This window comes from Corythoichthys intestinalis, chromosome 22 (assembly GCF_030265065.1).
Source record: "Corythoichthys intestinalis isolate RoL2023-P3 chromosome 22, ASM3026506v1, whole genome shotgun sequence".
Taxonomy (NCBI): domain Eukaryota; kingdom Metazoa; phylum Chordata; class Actinopteri; order Syngnathiformes; family Syngnathidae; genus Corythoichthys; species Corythoichthys intestinalis.
In genome coordinates this window covers 16966284-16985559 of record NC_080416.1, presented here as the reverse complement: position 1 = coordinate 16985559, position 19276 = coordinate 16966284, and the positions used below count along the sequence as shown (strand labels likewise).

General features: G+C 40.3%; 1 protein-coding gene across 1 annotated transcript in view; it reads left to right on the top strand.

Moving 5' to 3' along the window:
- khdrbs3 (KH domain containing, RNA binding, signal transduction associated 3) overlaps positions 1 to 9113 on the top strand; it is a 194311-nt gene extending 185198 nt beyond the window's left edge. Inside the window, exon 11 of the transcript XR_009061836.1 lies at positions 773 to 9113. The gene's annotated coding sequence lies outside the window, so the exon portion shown is untranslated. The remainder of the gene's footprint in view (positions 1 to 772) is intronic.
- The last annotated feature ends 10163 nt before the right edge of the window (positions 9114 to 19276 follow it).

Below are 19276 nucleotides of genomic sequence, written 5' to 3'. Positions count from 1 at the left end.
AACAATGTGATTTTCTGTTTTTTTTTTTTTTTCACATTCTGTCTCTTATGGTTGAGGTTTACCTATGTTGACAATTACATGCCTCTCTAATCTTTTCAAGTAGGAGAACTTGCACAATTGGTGGTTGACTAAATACTTATTTGCCCCACTGTATATTTGGTTGTCATCAGCGTAGCAGTGAAATTGCAGTCCAAATTTACCATGTAACCATGTGACGTCACCGCCCTGCGACGTTAACAACAATGGCGACCTACTTGTTAAACAAATTTTACAAATTGTATAAAAACGAAAACATTAAGAGGGGCTTCAATATCAAATGATTAACTCTGAGTCTTTCTATCCGTGGATCCCTTTAAAAGTATACAAACACAGATTATGTTTTTCTTTTGTCATAAAAGAAATTGGAATTCCAGTCTGCTCAGGTTTTCCTCTCACATTGCAAAAAAATCTTAGGTTTATTGAACACTCTAAAATACCCATAGGCGTGATTATGAGTGTAAATGTTTGTTTTTGATAAGTGCCCTGCAGCTGGCTGGCGACCAGCCCCAGGTGCCTAATGTTAAGTGGGTAGCCTCCAGCTCACTCATGATTCTGTCAATAACTGTTATAAAAACATTGGTTACATCGATTATAACTCGCATATATCTTCTCTTAAAATTATATTAGCTGCATAATATTAACATTAATGGCATTGGGCTGTGAAAAACAATTAAAACTGCTGCTTATTTTCTGATTTTAAATGGCTCATATTCTTACTTTTTCCTCTCCGCAGATGCGATGAGCTACACCAAGAAAATAACCTCCCCAAAGACTCACAAAGGATCACAAAGACATATCTGCCTTTTGGCAAGCGTGTTGGACTAACATGTTCACAGGTGAATCCTGCAGGGGAATTTGAGATGCAATAAAAGGAGTGATGCGTTAAAAAAAAAGTGTCACACGTTGTCACTCTAAGAGAGTAAACCCGTAAGCCAAATGGAGTTCCTTATTCTCTCGAGATGTTCTGTCTAAGAATATTTCCTTCAGATTTCCATGGCCACTGTACATACAGTATTTTACAAAGACAAGTGAGTGCTTTGAACTGATAGTGAACCTGCGACTTATTGGCTGAGAAAACCATAAACAGTTCTTTGCTAAGGTGAGTGACATCATGCACTCGTACTGCAGCTAATTAACCTCCACCATATCTATTTACATCATTAAATAAGTGCCTTATTGTTACCATGTTATGACACTTTTAGAGGTTGAGTCTCATTAAATGTATTAAAAAAGGCACCTATTTTTCCCCCCTTTTACTTTGTTTTGTTCCCCTTGGAATTCTGTATGCATTATCATGATGTCAGTAAACCCCACCCGTCTGCACTCTATTCTGCTTGTACCTCTTAATGAGAATCGACTTCCATGGCTGTTACAAATCCAAAATAGCTTTCAGTGGGAACTGGGTGGAGGTGGAACATTCAGTTTGACGCATAAGTCCACAGAAGCCTCGCTGCACAGTACTATGTCCTGGGTGCCAGACAATGGTTTTCCATTAGAGGAGACGAAGCCCGCCGGAGACCCCGGGCCAAGCCTCAGACACTAACAATCGACCTGACGCTCAGATCCCTGCATCCCACCTTCGGGGACCGCTTGGCTCTCTGAAGTGACTTCAAATGACAATGTTATCTAGAGCAGGCTGGTGCCAGTTCATAAAGTAAACAGGGTATGTTTGATTAAGGATGCATACAATGAAATGTGGTTGTGCGCTGTTTGCACTATGCTCCCACAGGCAGGAAACAATCCCGTTTTAGGCCTCAGTGAACAAAATGGGATGGTCGGAAGTAATAGTTGGATGTATAAAACTAAACCTGACGGTATTTAATTGGGTTTTGTGTTTTTCTCTCGTTGACACGTTTGAGTGTACAGTAGCAGTGTTGTCACATTTAATTACTCTGCATCCCAGCGTGTGACAGTTAATGAACCTGGCGTAAGCCTGCTCATTGCAGTGTTTATTCGAATAACGGGCTGTTTTACAAGTTCTCGTACAAGAGATCGATTAGTGAATTAAGATGTTAACGAAAGCTAAGGGCACTTTTACACTAGACCAAGAGGAACAGGGTCCGGATGGAGAGCTACCTCACAGCAATACTTGCAAATGAACGGACAAATAGAAGAGAAAATGCTCTCGCCCTGGGAGGGGAGGGAGCGTGGGGCGTCAAAGCATGGTGCTGAGACACTGCACGTAATGTAGCATAGCATGGCAGGGTCAGGCTCACTCCCAACTAAATGCCGAGCGAACTGAAGTTTATAAAAAATGCATAGAGGAAAATCAAACCATGAAAGGGAACCACTTGGTACCTCATATCACACAGGTGTGGAATCGTTCTCACTTTCGTGACTTTTTGGACTGTCAAATTGTCGCCACTTCCAAGACAGCAAGACTCACAAAACACTCACAAGACTCCCCGAGAGGCCCTGCCTGTCTATGCCACTGTAATTCTCACACGACACGTTCAGCAGCAGCATGCAAAACAAGTATCAACTCTTTAGCACAGCTGTGGCGGGGCTCGTGCTCACAATGAATGGCAACCGAAGCAGTTTGAAAGTTTTTCAGTGTTTTTATTAACGACGTTCCCAACAGTGTTCTGTGACAAAGAGCAAAAGTGATTTTTTACAAAAGTTAAACAAAAATTCACCATATTTACAAAAACATTCATAGCATGACGAATAAAATAAAAAGGTCGGTTACTGGATCTGCACCACTGCGTGACTCCAACTGACTGAGGTAGGCAAGGTAGGTCCCTCTTCTATAGACCCTACTCACATGACGTCACAACCACGCCTCCGCGCCATATTGTCCATCTACTCGTCGTTTTGACGCATTACCGCTACGTAAATTCCTCCTATTATGGCGTGTTTTTCTGCTTGTTAACATTAATACTCAAAATGGTGAAGGCGTGTGTGGCGGTTGGTTGCAATAACAGAGAAGATAGACAGAGAGACTTGAAGTTCTACCGTATTCCGAGAGACCCGGAGAGGAGAGCGAGATGGACTGCTGCAATTTGACAAGAAAACTGGGCTCCAAACGATTACCACGGATTATGTAGTAGTCATTTTATATCTGGTAAGATGCATTTAATATATATTTAGAGGGTTTTGGGCTGACAACCACAATTAAGATCATTGCGAGGCTAATCGCCGACAACATACAGTTTCAAATTCAAGATGCTTATTTCTTCCACCATCATTACATTTTTAATAATATTTAGCTGGGACCAAGTGAAAGAAGTTGACCTCGTCTACGGATCATCAGTTAAACAGGTGTGTCCAAACCTTTTGCAAAGGGGGCCAGATTTGTTGTGGTAAAAATGCGGGGGGCTACCTTGGCTGATTTACATAGAACAATATATTTAAAGAAATGTTAGCAAGCCCTTCTGTGTGTCACATTTGCTTTATTATTTTTTTTTAATTCATAATTTCAACAGTCTCGTCTTTGTGGCGTTCTCTTTCGACACTCGGGCTCTTGCGAAATACTGCTGCTGTGAAATTAAACTAGCTTCAAGTTGCTATAATTTCTCACTGCGTATCTTCCCTGTAATGTTGTTGTACATGTCAGCGTGTCTTGTTATTATCGGGTCACATCGAACTCTTTGAAAACAGCGACTGTCTCTTTGCTAATGAGGCAGACACAGTTGTTGCGTGTTTTATTGAAGAAATAGTCCAATATCCACCTATCCTTGAAGTGTCGGCCATCGCAGTCAACTTTTTTCTTTTTTTTGATTGTCGCCATTTTAGAAATCACACAGGGTAATGTTGCTTAGAGTGCTGCTCTTAATGTTTTTCAAAGTTTCGTGAGAATAGGCCGAGTTTCTGTGGAAAAGATAGTTGTAGATATCAGGGTAGCAGATGTCAGGCAGAGAGGGCGAAGACAGCGGGTCGAAAAATATCGATTTAGGCATCAAATATGGATCTGGCGAATGGATAGACTGAAGCTTTTCCACATAACGCCTTTCATGCAACGCATCCAATGAGTTTACAGCGTCTGAAAGCACTGGGGTTTCCATGAATTGCTCTATAAACTGAACGACTAATTGAAACAATTGAGAATAGGGCTAAACAGAGACGGACAATATGGCGGCCGGATACAGCGAATCGTCATTCTGTGACGTTGGTGAGTAGGGTCTATATTTCGCCTGGCCCCTCCCCTCAAACCAATTAAATCAAAAGTTCAGTTATCCGCTCCTGTTTGTTCAATATTAGCGTCATTATAAATTAAAGAAAAATACAATAAACAAAATAATGGTACCATTGCATCTAAATAACATTTGGAAAGAAAATAAATTTACGTGGCCAAAAACTCACCCTATACAGTGACGTCACACGCTGACGTCACGCCCGCGACGTCACATATTCAGGAAGTTATGGAGCGCAGGGTTTTGACAGGTCAGCATACGGATGGAGGATGAATACTTGTGGAAATGTTTGTTAAGAGTGAGTACGGCATCACCATGTTGTAGTGGCAGTCTAGTGTGCACCCCAGAGCCTCGCGATGCCTAACAAGTGAAACCGGCAAATAAACAACAGGTACGGTGTGAGCGTGTGCGCGCGCGCGCGTGTGTATGTGTCTTATGACTTAAATTAAAGACGCCGGGTTTGCTGTGTCACATGCATTATATTGAGGACGCCGAGTTTCCCCCGGGATCTGACGGGGCTACTCCTTCACAGCAGCACAACAACATTTAGCCATGGCTAACTTTGAAAAGCGTGCACACTAGGGCTGCAGCTATCGCATATTTTAGTAATCGAGTAATCGACTGAAAATTCTATCGAGTAATCGGATAAAACATTTTTTTTCGGTAAAGAGCAATTATAAATATACATGAGGAAAAAAAAGACATTTAATCCAGTTAGGGCAGCAGCTATCGAATATTTTAGTAGTCGATTAATCGATGGACTAGTTAGTTCGGATAATCGAGTAATCGGATAAGGAACATGAAAAATTGAAATACCAGGGCTGAGCCTCAAACGGTATAATGTATTTATTTATTTTTTTTAATGAGGATCCATGTACGACAAAAGAACAATTGGCTAACTTACATAGAAAAAGTCCACTAGCTTAAATGCTATAAAATAAAAAAAAAAAATTAAACAATGCTCTTAACAAATGGTTTCAGACACATTTTCCCACAAAGACGGCTAAATATACTTATAAACTAAATCATGAATGCATTAAAAAACATGAGCTCAAACAAAAACTTTGCTTAGGTTGGTCTTAACAGGGAGCAGTTGGTTTCAGCCATGTGAAAAGAGTCAGACCAGAGGGCAGTGTATCCACACCACTTTAATTAAACGAATACTCGAAGCAACAAAATTTATTTTGAATATTTTTTTCTCATCGAGTACTGGAGTAAATCAATTAATCGTTGCAGCACTAAATCCAATATTTAACCATTTTCAGTCAATCAATGTCTTTATTTTCGATGTACATTGTTGAAAACAGCCAACAATTGCATCTCAGATGTGACTAGAAAAAAAAATCACTTTCACTCATAAAACTTCTAGATCGTATAAAAAACAAAAAACAAACATATTTCTTACCTAAAAATGTAATTACGCTTGATAACACACATCACTTGAAAGCTTCGTGTTTTCCCCACGTGTTTCCATTGAATTTCCATTTGTGTCAAGCTATTTTTAAGTTCTTGTTAAGTTTTAAGTTAGTCTAAACTGTAAGTACAGATAGGATTTTGAGTTTTTGCAGTGTTCAAAATAAATGTATGATACCTGCTTTTTTGGAGCACATTAAAAACCAGTGCTACTTGGTATTTTATTCAGCAATGACTACTGAGCTAAAACTGACAGTTAGCTTTATTATGTTTTAATTTTACACCCTCATCACTCTACAGCGCTGTGTTTTTACAGATTAAATAAAGCCTGTATGTAAGACACGTTAGCCACGCATCGACAGTGGTCATAATCAATAGAAACCTAGCCCTCCGAAGGGCTAACGTTACGTGTGCGAGTGACAGTAACGTTATATTTATTAGTGCTGAGAAGTCTACTGCTTAAAGATGGCGGCTGTTTACTAACGCTGGCCAGACGCGGCCGAGTCTGTCATTTCGCATGTAGTTCTAAATGCATGCGATATCTATGAGACGCATCGGACACTACCTGCTACCACACTAGCATCATGCGGGCGTAGTTTTTAGCAACGTGGGCGTAGTTAGTTGCGGCTGTCGGCTGCAGTAAGGTTTTTTTTTTTTTTATTGCTTCTTCCTCTACGCACGTGACGTCAGCGCGTTGTCCTGCATTAAAAGTAGTCCGGGCAAAACGTGATGCTTAGAACTCGCAAAATTAAACGATTCCTCGAGATTAATAAAATTACTCTGATCAGTTTTTAAACTCGAGTTACTCGAGTTTCTCGAGTATTCGTTTCAGCTCTAGTGCATACTGTACTGCCGCTTCCAAGGATGCCTTGCATGTACTGTCACAGCCGGTATTTGCGGATCCTGCTACGGTTGTATTCACAAGTAAAGCAGGGTGCGCTTAAAGCGGACTGAGACGCATGATTTCTGAGTTCTGGAGTTTGTTTGTTTGGTCCAAACTAGACTTCGGAAGCACGTTCACATTTACAAAAACGAAGCGGACTATGTAGGGGTGAAAGTGGCTGGAATTTCTTGCCGGAACTCCTTGATAGATTTTTTTTGAGGGAGAGGGAGAGGGGGTCAAACCAATTTTTGACTAGGGTAACTACACTGGCACGACACCGGCGGGCGTACCAATTTCAATGGATGACAAGGTTGGCGAAAAGTATTGCCTAAGCAGCCAGATTTAGAATTACCCTAAAGAATGATGGGAAACAAAAACGCTCATTGTCAGCTTATTATTTTAAATATTCATGTAAGTTAGTTTTATTGCTGACACTGCGTTTTGGGGTCATCAACATATTGTGCCCGACCCCCGCAGCCCCAAAAGTCAAACTCCGCCTATGGGCACAATGTCACGCTAAAAAATAAGTTAAAAATATCAAAATGGCTTACCTCTTTGTCCTCTGAAAGACCATGCCAACTAGAGCTTAGATCTTGTGCCCGAACCCGGGTCGGGTCGGGCCCAAAATGTTAAGCATTCACGTTCGGGTCGGGTCGGGTCGGGCTGCTGTGCCGGACTAATAAATTATTAAAAAAAAAAATTAAAAAAAATGGAGAGCAGGCTCTCTGTATTGCGCTTTTGCTTGAGCACGCACTCACATGAACGCCGTGGCGCCGCCCGCTTTTTCCTCTTGTCGTCCCGCTGTAGCACTTGCGCATGGCCGAGGCACCGCCCTCTTTTTTATTTTCTCCTTTTCTGGCGCCTTGCGCGTGTACACAACTCCACAACTCCTCATCCACGTGGTACTTATTTTTCAATATGGAGCAGCGAGAAGTTAAAAACAAACTGAAGACGGGGGAATGGTAAATGCTTTTATAATTCTCATAAAAATATGTAGACTATTTAGATATTGAGTAAACTTGCATTTTTTTTTTCTGACAACTGTGAATTCATTACGAAAGACACTTATTTATGCACACAAAGGCAACACAAATGTGATCCTTTTGAATCTTCTCCTCTGTGTGGCTGCAAAACCGCATTTATTTATTTTTTTATATTAAACTATCCCACCGTTATTTCGTTGTGTAAATGTTTTTATAATGATCATAAAAATATGTAGACTACTTAAACATTAAGAAAACTTAAGTTTTTTTCTGCCAACTCGAAGAAATGAAAATAAATTGCTGTGTTTTTTTTCCGCGTCACTCCAACTCCAACTGCAAATCTACTTAATTGATCGGGTTCGGGCCGGGTCGGGCCTCAATACCAGCGGGCCGTGTCGGGTCGGGCTGGATTTTTAGGCCCGAACTAGGCTCTAATGCCAACCCAACAAAATGTTTACTGCATATGAAATGTAAATAGATTCACCGAGCTGGTGTTAAAAGTCCGCGAAAGTTAATTCATACTTTACATTTTTTCCTCCAGACTTTTCGGTTTCGGGAAACGTATGAAGAAAACATCCTTCATATGTCGTAATGTCTAGAGCCGTTTCTACAAGTTCCAAAAAAGCAATGTGTGATCGGCATGTTCGTTTTTGAAAGATTACTAGAGAAAAATAGCAGAATTAACATTATTTCTATGCGAGGGCGGGTCTATAATGTCCCACTTCTGCTTTACTTCCGCTTTACGATGCGACGTCACGGTCTAAAAATAGCATGTGTGCGGTACGCCATTGGCTGATCACGACCACAATGAAGGATCCCCTAAAACTTGAGTGGCCATAATTACACAGCGCACGTTTCAGGCAAATACAGTAGTGTGAGTGAAATATTGTGTTTGTTCAGTAGCAGGTAGCAAAATCAATGCAGCAAAAAGAAAAACAGTGCACTGATCACAAACTTTCAATTTTCATACCACAGTGAACCCCACTATTCACACTCTCATTCACACACACTTTGTAGTGTATTCTGAAGTGATAATTGCATTTAAGTAAAATATTTGGAAAAAAAAAAAAATTCTGGAGCAGAAACACAGTTATAACTGTGTACGCACACGCCTCCTCTTAATTGTGTTAAAAGGGTGTAAAGTTGCCACCCCATGCCTTTTTGTTCTGTAATTAACTGTGGGCTCTTAATGTAGTGATGGAGAATCAATGTCCAAGCGCCTTGGAAGTGAGTTTTCATGTGACCCAGGGTCGCTAAGTGGAAAGTGGGATAGCCAGGGATCGATCAAGACGGTGCTTTGACTGAGGGGTGTTGACAGAGGAAGGAACAGACGAGTGGCATAATGCCTTGCGTAAATTCAAATGGTAATCACTCAGCGTTTGTGTTTGTTCTTTGCAGAAGAAGTGTTATGTTAAGGGTTGGTAGACATTCCAACTATGTATCAATTAAATTCATGCTTTTAATCAGAATGTATGTAAAGAAATCTAATTATGCCATATGTACATACTGTGCAAAACAGTCTGCCTCTTTTACTTGTGATTTTAAATCAATTTTAGTTTGTATATAATGTTGTAACTTAAGAATAAATCTTTGCCATCATGTCTAAGTCACTGCTTACACGACGGTCGTGATTTTTGGAGAATGTAGTTGTACAAGATTGTGTGGAGGAATAAAACGTACTACTGTATATTCTCACCTCTCCTTATAGGCTTAGCCCTTTTCTCATGAGGTCCACTTTAGTACACAAGCCTATTAAATTCTTTAAGATGGCCCTGAAACAGACTAGTATTGGCAAGCGGCATATTCTGAGGTTACACTAAATATTACATACGTTCAAGTGAACCATGACTCTCGCAGGCTTTTAATCCCTGTTCACTTTTGTATTAGCTTGGCCTTGCGTTTCCACAGAATCCATTCATGCTTTCCCTCAGGAAGGCAAAAGCCATCCAACGTCACAGTGCTGAATGAGCTGTAAAGTTACGCTCTAATAATGCAAACAGTCCGTGAATAGACCGCTAAGGCTGAATAGATCATGCAAAGACGCCTTCACGAAGCGCGTTAAAAGTGTTTACCTTAACACCTTTTCCGCCGCCCTCTCATGGAACGCTGACCTTCTAAATGACATTTGCCTCCCATTAAGCTGAGCATGTTTGGCATTTCAAGCACACCTCGTGCAGCCACCGCACCTTTTATAGCCGCCGCATGGCACGCTAAATAAATAACGGGAGGACAAGGATCAATGCGCTTGTCTTGTCGTGGGAAAAGTGGGATTACTCTTCTCGGGGGCTTTAATTGCTGTTTATGAAGTTTCGCTGCCGCCGCCGCTTAAATGCTCATTGCCGGGGGCTTTGGGTCTTAAATCAGCAGGTGGTTCAATTCCCTGCTCATTAGGTTGACGAGCCATTGAGCAACGCTAAATGGCTCTCAGGGTAATGTGCGAGTAATGCACCTGTAATTGTGCTTTTGAAGAGAAACACCAGTGTTGGGCTCCTTCAAATGAGTATAGTTTACCCAACTGCAATATATATATATAATATAGAGACAAAATGACACATTTTTAAGAAGATACTATGAAATAACATCACTAGTATCCAGTGTTGTTAATTGTCATGTTTTTTTTTTCTCAAAAAAACAAAAACAAAAAAAAAAACAAAAACAAAACAAAAAAAAAAACACGTCGCACAATGTGAACTTTAAAGGGTATTTGGGACAATTAGCCCTAGCCCAATTCTTTACCCTAAACTTAACTAATCACAGGTGTATTGCGGATAGTGCAATAACTAGATAGTAACCTTTGCTATGTGTGGAAGTCTTTTAATGTTGTGAATCAACTGTTAAAGTTGTTAAAATTGCTCCCGTTATTGCATTAGTCCCCTTCTGTCTACATTCGACGTGTAACTTTTAAAACTGTTTCATTATTTAAAGATAGATTTAAGTCAAGATTTTGCCGATTTAGGAGCATTTTAGATAAAAAGTTACTTAGGATCGCTAGGAAGGTTCTCTAAAACAGAGCCTTCCTGAGAAGTCTACTGCTTTAAGATGGCGGCTAACTTTAGCTTTACTAACGCATCTAGTTCTTTATACATGTTGCTAATGCCGCCGTGTCTGTCATTTGCGTCTAGCTCTATATACATATATATGTGATAGCTACCGTAGCATCATGTGAGCGTAGTTTGTAGGCTATCGGCTACAGGTCTCACACAAGAATACACATGGTCCCAGGCTTCAACTTGGACCGTGTGCTTTGGTCAGATGAGGCCAAGATTGAGCTTTTTGCCAACAAACACTCTAAGTGGGTCTGGCGTGCAACGAAAGATGCGCATGCTGAAAAGCACCTCATACCCACTGTGAAGTATTGGGGTGGGTCAGTCATGCTGTGGGGCTGTTTCGCTTCCAAAGGCCCTGGAAACCTTGCTAGGGTGCATGGCATCATGAATGCTTTGAAATACCCGGTCATTTTAAATCAAAATCTGTTGCCCTCTGGCTGAAAGCTGAAGATGGGTCGTCACTGGGTCTTACAGCAAGACAATGACCCTAAACATATGACCAAATCTACACAGAAATGGTTCATCGGACACAAAATCAAGCTCCTCCCACGGCCATCTCAGTCCCCAGACCTTGTTTTGTTTGCAAAAGGGGGTTGTACAAAGTATTAACACCAGGGGTGCTAATAATTGTGACACACATTATTTGATGTCAAATAATTATTTCTTTATGTGGGATTTTTTCCCCCACTGAATAAATGCACTTGTATTGAAGGTTGGATTTTTCTCTTTTTTTTTCCATTAAGGTCCCATATTATTTGAATTAAAAAAATATATATATATATTAAAATCTAAAAAACACATCTTAACCAGGGGTGCCAATAATTATGGAGGGCACTGTAAGTGTATAAAAAAAGAATAAAACAGTTTTTGAAACGTCAATAACACATTTGTCCAATGGGCGCATTGTATTTGAGTGAATTTATTTACCCAACAGCAAAGTCAGGGTTGACCATCTTGGCCAAGGTTGCTGTATGAAGGAATAAAGAGGAGTTACAGACTAGGATGAACGAATGGTCTGCTTCTTTAAAAGTGTCTGCGTTTGCACTCTTGTCAGCGGCGCTGATTTTTTTGTCTGGGCTTGGAAGGTGATCCCTCGGGGCCCGGGCTGAGCACGTACGAGCTTTAGCCTTACATCAGTGTTGGATGAAGAGATAAAACCCACAATGTCCCCGGGATAAGAGCCGCACCTTGTGACCTCTGAGGCGATCTCCCTTACGAGATTCTTTCTGAAAGATTTCATGCCCTTTTTTGCTGCTGTTGCGTCTCATTTCTAAGTCTGTTTGTCTGCTGACTTCAGCTCTGAGTAACTGGTACGGGCTCAAAAGACAAGGCATGTGTGTGTTGTTAAAATTAAATTGAGAACTTCTACCAGGTAGGATACAGCACCCATGTTGTAGTATTTAATATTTTATTATTTTAAAGGGCGAGAGGTTGTGGTTTGATTGACATATGTTTTCTCTTTAGTTGGTAAGGGGTTTCAACGCCGCACTGAAAACAAAATGGAAATACTCATACATTATTGAATAAAAAATTTTGTTCTGACCTGGTAAATTTGCAACTTCATGTTTAAATCATAACTTCAGTTTTATAATACACATTAATTCAAAAGAAATGTGGCTTTGTGAAATAATTTCATTTTTTTCTTATAATATTATGAGTTCAATATTAAAATCAAATCAGTCTTTTCTTGTGGAATACAAAAAAAAATTCCACTTATAATTGGCGATTAGGAATTATGTCCTTTCTCTTCTTATTACTACCAAAGAGATGTAAAATAAATAAGTGTCTTTTCTCAACATTGGTTTTTGTGAAAATTATGCAAATGTACAGTATTCTTGTAAAATTAAACCTTTTTCATGTTATTACAACTTTATTTTCATAAATTTAGGATTTTCATTCTTTAAAGGGAACCTCGGACTTCTAGACTTCGGGGCCCTAACAAAGAATTCATAATGATATTGACGGGACACATTACCCAGACATTGCACCACGCCTTCAAGTACGGGGCCGTTGTCCCACACTCCGTTTCAGTCAGTCGAAGTCGGTCACAGTTATTCTCACACACATGCAGCGATCCAACGCCGGATTTAGGTTGAAAAAGTACGAAAGCTGTACTGCATATAAACAGGAAGGATTGTCTCAGGAGGGATTTGTTCGAGGATTAATGGTAATTATTATATTTTTCCTACCATGCATGCATTTTAAAACGTTGTGAAACAAATCAATGAGAGAAATTAACCGCTCCGGCATTGGCGTCATAATTCGCAATATTTACGTAAAATAAATGCTAACTACCCGTTTTTTTTGCTTTTAACCAAGATTCGAGACTGTTTTACGTTCATATCTCCAACAAATGTAGGGATTTAAGCGTTTATACACAAGAATTTTCACTGTAAAAAGCTCTTTGTGGTGATAAGGTGGCGCTCCAGTGGCTTAAACACTAGCAGCATATTCGACATACTGTATTTACGTATAATATATGTTAACTGCCCGGTTCTTTGCTCTTTAAACAAAAAAATCGAGACTGTTTTACGTCCATATCTATAAAGAATTCAGCAATTTAAGCATTTATTCACAAGAATTTGGGATCATAAGGCAGCGCTACAGTGGCTTAAAGATTGGCAGACCAATTAACATATTCACTTAAAATACAGTGTATCACAAAAGTGAGTACACCCCTCGCATTTCTGAAGATATTTAAATATATCTTTTCATGGGACAACACTGACAAAATGACACTTTGACACAATGAAAGTATTCTGTGTGCAGCTTATATCATAGAGTTCATTTATTTTCACTTCAAAATAACTCAAAATATAGACATTATCTAAACCCCTGGCAACAAAAGTGAGTACACCCCTTAGAAACTACGTACATCCCTAAATGTTCAAATTGAGTACTGCTTGTCATTTTCCCTGTAAAATGTCATGTGACTCATTACAGGAATGCTGTCAGCATTGCTGCAGAGATTGAAGAGGTGGGGGGTCAGCCTGTTAGTGCCCAGACCATACGCCGCACTCTACATCAAATTGGTGTACATGGCTGTCACCCCAGAAGGAAGCCTCTTCTGAAGATGGTACACAAGACAGCAAGCAAATCTCATCAGACCATAGGACGTGGTTCCAGTAATCCATGTGCTTTGTTGACATGTCTTCAGCAAACTTTTTGCGGGATTTCTTGTGTACCATCCAAATGTGATGTAGAGTGCGGCGTATGGTCTGAGCAGTAAGTGGCTAAACAGTAATAATAGTCACATGACATTTTGGAGGGAAAATGACGAGCAGTACTCAATTTGGACATTTAGGAATGTACGTTTTTTTTTCAAAGGGGTGTCCTCACTTTTGTTGCCAGGGGGTTAGATATTAATGGCTATATTTTGAGTTATTTTGAAGGCAAAATAAATTAACTCTATTATATAAGCTGCAGTGAGGCTACTTTTTATTGTGTCAAAGTTTCATTTTGTCAGTGTAAAAAATATGCTTAAATATCTGCAGAAATGCGAGGGGTCTACTCACTTTTGTGATACTGTATGTAACTAGAGTCATACTCTGGAAGCCCGGCAGAGTAGTGACGTCACCGCCCTGCAACGTCAACAATAATCACGACCTACTAGTTAAACTAATTTTACAAATTGTATAGAAACGAAAACCTCAATAGGGGTTTCAATATCAAATTATTTTAACTCATAATAACGTTTATCTTTCAAAAACTACAAGTCTTTCTGTCCGTGGTTCCCTTTAAGTACTATCAGTAATCTTTCTTTGCAATTTGGCTTGTATGTATGTCAGTACGTATGCATGTAGTATGTCTTTCTTTTTTAAATTTTGACATTACAGTCTGCTTACAATAACAATTCTTACATTTGCCTCACACTTATATTTGTTATCCTCACCAATTTAGGTTACAAAACAATTTAGAAAGAGCTCTGAGTTTAATACAGTGCAGATTTTCAGCACTGCATACTACAATGCTGATAATAAATTGATCCTTCTTCGACGGGTTGAACGTTATCATGAAAAAAAAGCTCTTACATTGCATCCCATTCAAAGGTCCAGATAGAGATCAGTCTAATAGAATGTTGATACACTTCTTGTATATCTTATTAATGAGTTTGCGCTCTCACGAGCAATTTGATTAGTGGATCAATATGGCTCTCATGTACATCCATTAAACATTAAGGCTATTGCCAGCAGTCAGCCTGTTGCCATAGCAACTGGAGGCAGGACACTCAACTAGCCTTTCTCTAGTTCAAAGGTAAAAAGTCTGTTACAGCATATGTAGTACATCCAAACAATGTTTTGTTTTATATTGAACACACTTTATACTATCCATTTAACAACTGCCTTCATTACCAAGATTTGTATTATTAAGAATAAATAATAACTATGAGTTCAGTTTTCATACAATATTTGTCAATGCAAGGCCAACAGTCATTAAAAAAAAACATTGTTTTGAACCTTCCCAAGACAAAACCTCTTTTGGCCCTCCGTCCTTGGGGATCATTTCATGTTATGATGGGTCATCTTTGGGGCAAGCACAATGAGGTAATTAATTTTTAGTGTAATTATATAGCGCACTTTAATGTGCCAGGGAGCTGTTGGAATGGTGATGATAATGTGTGGGAGCAGTCGTAATTCAGCTCGGTGAAAGTTTCTCCAGATTCAAGAGGCTCAAAGTGCTCGATGTTAATTTGTCACTCGGTAGTGTGAGGGGACCTGATACCACACTCCCCCACACCCTTAGTCCACTTTTGTACTAATGGGCAATTTAATAAATGACTTGGTGGGAAGGAGACATCTCCAGGGTTTGTCAAATTGGAGACCACCAGCAGGTTCATTTATTATTTTTCTTCCTGTAGTCACACTTAACTCATTAGTCGCCACTGATGGCCATAGACGTCCAAGCCATTTGAATTAGGGGGGTTCGTTCATTCGCTGCCATCCCTCCTAGTTCAAATGGATTAAATGTTTCCTCGCGAGAAACTAAGGGGCAGATCTGCGACACGAAGACGCAATGATTGTGTTGCGGAGTGGCAAAGACGCAAACCTTGGAATCCTGCCTCCAAAGTGGAAGAATTCGATTGCGGGGGCTTGAGGGGGGCTTGCTCCGCGTGCCTATCAAAAGCTCCCGTGGCGCGGGACCACGCCGATATTGTCAGCATTTGTACACGTCAAATTGGGCGTGCGCAGCGGTGCAACTAAACATTAAAAACAGCAAATATGGCAGAACGTCGGCTGTAATTTACGGTTTTTATAATATTTGCAAATCGGTTGAATGTTTCCATTTGTGTGCCTTTTTAAACAAAAGAAAATGCCATTGCTTGGAGTGGGCGTGCATGTTGTCTTCCGGGCTGAGGAGGCCAAAGTGCATCATTCGCTGTCACCTTGTAAATCTGCACTGCCCCCTAGGGCCTGGCATGAATACTACATTGTTTTCATGCGGAATTGCGACATTTTTCGAATGGAGACGGAACCATATAAATGCAAACATGAAATTTTTCGTCTTCTCAGAGAGTCACCATGTAAACGGCCCCTAATTTAAATTCACAACAGAAAGATGAAAGGAGCCACATAATTGGACGTCTTTTCTGAAAGCGTTAACAGTCCTTCTGCATTTTTAGCTCATTTCAATAGGCAAATTTACTCTAATATTACCGTTCCATTCATATGTAATCATTAGAAAGTAACCAGCATACGCACACATTTTTTGGTTCACAGCTGTACAAGGGTGATGCGAGTAATGGGGTCATCACCCCTACTGTTTCCCCGCCTTCAGATGTACACTGATCCCCCCTCAGTCTACCTCCCATCCTTCGCTTCGTTCCACAAACACATAGCAGGGGCCTGCTCCGAGTCTCTCTTCTCTTCACCAACACCACCTGTTCTTCCAGATGTTCCCGTTGACTAATCCAACAAGGAACTGCGTCACCGCGTGTATTGGCTTCGATCCCGCCGCCTCGATTTTCCGCATCTGCGCAAAGAGCCTCAGGAGCACGGCTTCGGGGTCTTTCTACGACAGCACTCTCACACCACACTTCATTGTCACATACTTCTTTCTCAATCAGTACAGTGGTTGTAAAGTCGACAGACGCACCATTTTTTAAGCAAATAATTTTACTAATATTAATCTTTTAATTCTAAACAATAAGTTTACTGACCCTTTTACTGACACAATTTAGAATACATGTTTAGGTTTAAATGGACTCAAGGTGTTAATACATACAAACTATTTTAACTTTTACACTGCTAGCTTTAAGTTTTGGCACCCCTGTAATTCTGTCAGGTAGTGCTCAATTTCTCTCAGAAAATGATGGCAATTACAAATGCTTTGGTAGTAATCGCTTCATTTATTTTGCTTGCAATGAAAAAACATCATGATCAATAAAATCATGATAATTTTACACAAAACTCCAAAAATGGGCCGGACAAAAGTATTGGCACTCATTGAAAAATCATGTGATACTTCTCTAATTTGTGTAATTAACAGCACCTGTTACTTACATGTGGCACATAACAGCTGGTGACAGTAAATAAATCACACTTGCAGCCAGTAAAAATGGATTGAAGTTGACTCAACCTCTGTCCTGTGTCCTTGTGTGTACCACATTGAGCATGCAGAAAAGACAGAAGGCCAAAGAACTGTCTGAGGACTTGAGCAAAATTTCGAGGAAGCACGGGCAATCTCAAGGGTACGAGTCCATCTCCAAAGACCTTAATGTTCCTGTGTCTACCTTGCGCAGTGTCATCAATAAGTGTAAAGCCCATGGCACTGTGGCTAACCTCCCTAGATGTGGACGGAAAAGAAAAATTGACGAGAGATTTCAACGAAAGATTGTGCGGATGGTGGATAAAGAACCTCGACTAACATCCAAACAAGTTCAAGCTGTTCTGCAGTCCGAGGGTACAACAGTGTCAACCAGTACTACCCGCCGGCATCTGAATGAAAAGGGAGTCTATGATAGGATACCCAGGAAGACCCCACTTCTGACTCAGAGACATAATAAACTCAGGCTGGAGTTTGCCAAAACAGCTGAGAAAGCCAAACATGTTTTGAAAGAATGTTCTCTGGTCAGATGAGACAAAACGGGGAAAAAAATGAAGCCTTCAAAGGAAAGAACACGGTCCCCGCAGTCAAACATGGCGGAGGTTCCCTGATGTTTTGGGGTTGCTTTGCTTCCTCTGGCACTGGACTGTATGCATGGCATTATGAAGTCTGAAGACTACCAACACATTTTGCAGCATAATGTAGGGCCAAGGGTGAGAAAGCTGGGTACCCCTCAGAGGTCATGGGTCTTCCAGCAGGACAATGACCCAAAACACATTTCAAAAAGCACTAGAAAATTGTTTGAGAGAAAGCCTTCTAAAGTGGCCAGCAATGATTCCAGATCTAAATCCCATAGAACACCTGTGGATAGATCTGAAAATGGCAGTTTGGAGAAGGCACCCTTCAAATCTCAGAGACCTGGAGCAGTTGCCTAAAGATGAATGGTCTAAAATTCCGTCAGAGCATTGTAAGAAACTCAATGATGGAACCCGGAAGCGGTTGTCCGCAGTCACTTCGTCTAAAGGTTGTGCTACCAAGTATTAAGCTGAGGGTGCCAATACGTTTGCAAAATAAATGAAGATATGACGACCAAAGCATTTGTAATTGCAATCATTTTCTGGGAGAAATTGAGCATTTTCTGACAAAATTGCGGGGGGGGGGGGGGGGGCAATACTTTTGGCCAGCAGTGAACATAGGTGTTTTTCTTTTGATGTACACATTAATTTTGTGTTTTTACACATTATTGAATCCATTGTTGTAGTTATTATGTAAGAGAGTCATTTAGACTACTTATGAATGACCATTTCTTAATATATACGTAATGTGATTTTATCTTTAAATTGGTGTTTTTCGTTGTGTATACAATACATACTAGCTTTGTGTTTTTACAAATCACTGAACCATTGTTGTATTTATTATGTTTGAGAGTCATTTAAAACACTTGAAAAAGCATTGCTTAATATATACATAACGTGATTGCACAAATTGTATGGCTTTTGTCCTTCTGAGGTTGCCGTACACAGCAAAATATGTGTTTTTTTGTTTTTTGTTTTTTTACGCAAATTATTTTGAGTTGATTGGTGTTTATTTGGGTGTTGTTTTAACACTAGCAGTGTTAATTAGCCACACCCAGTTTAAGTGAACGTGTCAGGAAACAAAGCAGGCGCGAATACCTGTGGGGAAAGTGACACCACGACTGTAAGTAGTGTTGTCGATAAATATGTGGAGTGTGTTCGGTTGAAATAACACTTATTAGCGAGCTTCCGTGCTTAACTAAGGAAGGTAAAGTCCCTCTGTTAAGCACCAAGCACTTAACGCTCAATCGGACTTCCAGCAGATCCCAAAGATGCTAAACGAACACGTCACCTCACGGCATTAAGATGTAAACAATGCTTGCCGACTTGGCGAGGACGAGCGGGGGCGATGACTACCCGCAGATGCAAAGGCAAAGCTACGAAACGGCCGCACATGTAGCAGCTCCAACCTATCACTGGAACCCTCCAGAATGAAGGAAAAATACTCATGTATATTCATGTACACGCACAAGTCAACATTCTCTCATCTCAACAGGTGGCTGCACTCTACTCGAATGTGCACCTGCGATCCTCTCGCTTTTCTCAGTCCCAGATTACAATAGCGCGTCACTTAGTATGCGTTCGTGGCAACAACAATGACAAGTCAAATGTTACGCTGTATGTCGAAAGAATCGTATGTCGATACATTGTATGTCGAGGT